The following is a 3,737-nucleotide window of genomic DNA, read 5'->3' as shown; positions in this document are numbered from 1 at the left end:
CTCTAACGTGCGTTTCTGGTACCGCGAGCAAATCCGGTAAAAATCTCCGCTCGCAACGTCGCCTCCAAATTGGTCCCCTAGCACCGTGGCGTGGTAGTGAGCAACTTTCCCTTCTAACTCTTCGCGAAATGAAGCTTGGATCTAGAAGAAACGGAGGGGTTTGTGTTTGAATCTCAAATACCGTTTTTCTTCGTTTTCGGATCAAAGAGGAAGAGTGGAGTTGCGAAACCTTTGTTCTAACTCTCACCCAACCTTGGGTTACTAGTTTTGAAGAAAAGAAAGCGACGAAAATGAAAACGGGAGAAGGAGGGAGAAATGGCCGCGGTTGGCAGAGGAAGAAGATGGAAAATCAGATTTTCCTTCCTTCCTTTTTCCTTTCTTTGTTTTTCCTTCCTTTCTATTTCCTTCTTTCCTTTATATAACCTTTTCTTTTCCTTTTCCTTCCTTCTAATTTCCTTCCTTTCTATTCTCTCCAAGCAAACATATATATATTAAATATAACTTAACAAATATCTCAAAATGTCTAGATATTTGTTAAATTACCATTTCACCCGTAATGCATTAAATTCTCCGTAAAGGATTTACCGCACTTAATTTAAATTTATTTATCGACGAGTAATTCTAAACGGGGTCAAAATAACTTTTTGATCCTATACACTCCATAATATTATTAACTTTGGCTAAAAAGCCTCCGAGCCAAAATCTAAAACATATAAAATACATAAAGTGTACTTTAAAATTATGGGTCTTACAGGAGAGGTAGAGAAAGTGACAAGATTTCTACCTACTATGGCAAAGTAGGTCATACGGTTGAAACATTCTACAAGAAGCATGGTTTTCCCCCTAATTTTGGGTGTGGCAGTAATTATGAAGCAAATTAAACAAAAGTTGAATTATGTGATGAAAAATGAGCTACAAGTTCTAGCTCAAGAGTTGAAGAAAAGGGAGTGACACTCGCAAAGGATCAATATCGAAGTGTAATGGCATTTCTATAAAAGATCACGATTGTTGATTCCAGATGCTCAACAAATGCAATTAAAGCGCGGACGTATGGACATGTTGCACATGAAATAGGTATTTCACCATATTCAAAATTGACTAATTCATCATGGATTCTAGACATAGGAGCAACACACCATATTTGCCACACTTTTGCTTGGTTTATAAGTTACAACAAAAAAAATACTATTGATGTGAAATTGCCTAATGGAAATTCATTTGAGGCTAATTACACTGGGAGAATATAGTTGAGTGCAAATCTAGTGCTAGACAATGTGTTATTCTTCCCAAATTTTGCAGTCAATTTGATATATGTTTCTAAGATGTGTCTTGAGTAGTCTTGGTCACTGATATTTGAATCAAACTAATGTACAATATAAGGGAAGAGTTTGAAGACAATTGGTTTGGCTAAACAAATTGATGAACTGTATTACTTCAAGAAGAATTAAAGCTATTATGTTCTGCATCTTGTTTTCGTACTACACTTAGTTTGAATACATAAACGGTTTTCACTGCTGAATTACGACATTTTCGTTTAGGGCACTTGCCATATGATAGAAAGTTAGAAATGAATAAGCAATTTGGCTACATTTCTGTTGGCAGCGAAACACCTTGTGACATTTGCCACGTGACTAGACAATATAGATTGTCATTTCCTATCAGTAATCATAATGTTGTTTTTGTTTTTGATTTGGTACATCTTGATATTTGGGAACCTTTCTCCACTAAATCAATAAATGATTTCATACATTTTCTTATTATTTTAGATTATCACAGGAGATATGTTTGGGTTGTGATGCTAAAGTTTAAGTCCGAAGTGCCTAGTAGAGTGCATAATTTTGTTGCTCTTGTGGAAAATCAATTTGGTAAATGTGTTAAAAATGTAAGAAATGATAATGGGCCAGAAGTCTTACTTATTGAATTTTATTTTACAAAAGGAATTATGCATCAGACAAGATGTTTGTCAACTCCACAACAAAATGGTTGGGCAGAGAGAAGGCGCCAACACATTTTAAACATTAGTAGAGCTCTTATGTTTAAATCTAAGCTTCAAAAAACTTATTGGCCGTACTGAGCGCAACATGCAGTTTTTCTAATGAATAGGATTCCCACTAGATTGTTAGGAAACAAGTCTCATATGAAGTACTTTATGGAACACAACCTGATCTTAGCTTTTTATGGGTCTTTGGTTGTTTGTGTTATGCGTCTACTTTACCCATTAATCGTCATAAGTTTGATTCTAGAGCAAGAAAATGTGTCTTCTTAGGTTACAAGCCTGATATCAAGCCTGCATTTTATGCTCCTTATTCGCATGCACCCACAACAAGTCATACCTCCACCTCTACCCTTGGCCCTTGCCCCTTACATGTATTCCTACTTGGAAAACTTCCAGACATACACAAAAACCAACTTACCTCAATGATTACGTATGTAACTCAACTTCTTCCACTACCATTTCCCCTTTATCCAAAGTTTTGTCTTATTCTTATCTATCTCCTAAACATTAAGCCTATGCCCTCTCTCTTACTTCAGGAATTGAGCCTCCCTCTTATGCACAGTAGCAAAGACGCTAGATGGAAGAAAGCCATGAGACTTGAAATTGAAGCTCTCAATACCAACAAAACTTGGCAGTTTGTTGACCTCCCTTCTAGTACAATTCCCATTGGTAACAAATGTGTTTACAAAATTAAATGGCATGTTGATGGTACCATTAAATGTTACAAAGCTCGCTTGGTTGCTCAAGGATTTAATCAAACTGAAGGGTTGGATTACTTTGAGACATTTTCTCCTGTGGCTAAGATTTCTACCATACGAGTTCTTTTGGCATTGGCTTCTATTCATGGATGGCACCTCCATCAAATAAACATCAACAACGCTTTTCTTCATGGAGATCTCCATGAATAGGTCTATATCAAACCATCACTACAAGAAAAACACTATTTTGTGGTCAACTTTATAAATATTTTGTGGCCGAATAAAACCCTCACAAATTAGTGACCGAAAAAGCCCTCACAAATACCAAAATTGAAATTAGTCTTTATTTGTGGCTGAAAAAGCCCTCACAAATTTTTAAACATTTAACTGGATTTTGTGGCTGCCTAAGCCCTCACAAAATCACAACGTTGTGATTTTGAGAGGGCTTTTTTAAGAATTTTGTGAGGGCTTTTACAGCCACAAAAAATAACATTTGTGAGGGGCAAAGCCGTCACAAATGACTGAAGTGACATGTCCATTTGTGGCTGCATAGGCCGCCACAAAAGCAAGTGAACGTTGGCATTTATGGCTGCAAAGGCCGCCACAAATTAAAGCACAATGACGTTGGACTTTATGGTCGCTCAGACCGTGACAAAGGAATAGATCGTTACCTTTTGTGGCGGCAAAGGCCGCCACAAACTACAATTGCACCGTTGACACGTTCTGGCCGCCTAGGCCGCCACAAATGCCTAGTATCCGTTGGTCATTGTGGCTGCTTTGGCCGCCACAAAGGATCAAGCATACCCTATATATATTACTCCACTCCTCTTTCATTTTTTCACTTCTAACTTCTCTCTAAAACCTCCTTCTAACTATTCTCTCCACCTTCTCTCTACACAAAATATTCATCAAGCTTGATTTAATTTTGGTAAGTATATATTATATTATATATGTAGTTTTTTAATTATATTTTTTGATTTGATTTAAGTAATTAATATTATTGAATTTTTTTTTTTAAGTGGTTGTTAATTACTTCGAAGATT

This window comes from Cicer arietinum, chromosome 7, assembly GCF_000331145.2.
Source record: "Cicer arietinum cultivar CDC Frontier isolate Library 1 chromosome 7, Cicar.CDCFrontier_v2.0, whole genome shotgun sequence".
In the NCBI taxonomy this organism is placed as follows: Eukaryota; Viridiplantae; Streptophyta; class Magnoliopsida; order Fabales; family Fabaceae; genus Cicer; species Cicer arietinum.
Note: the sequence above shows the minus strand (reverse complement) of the source record.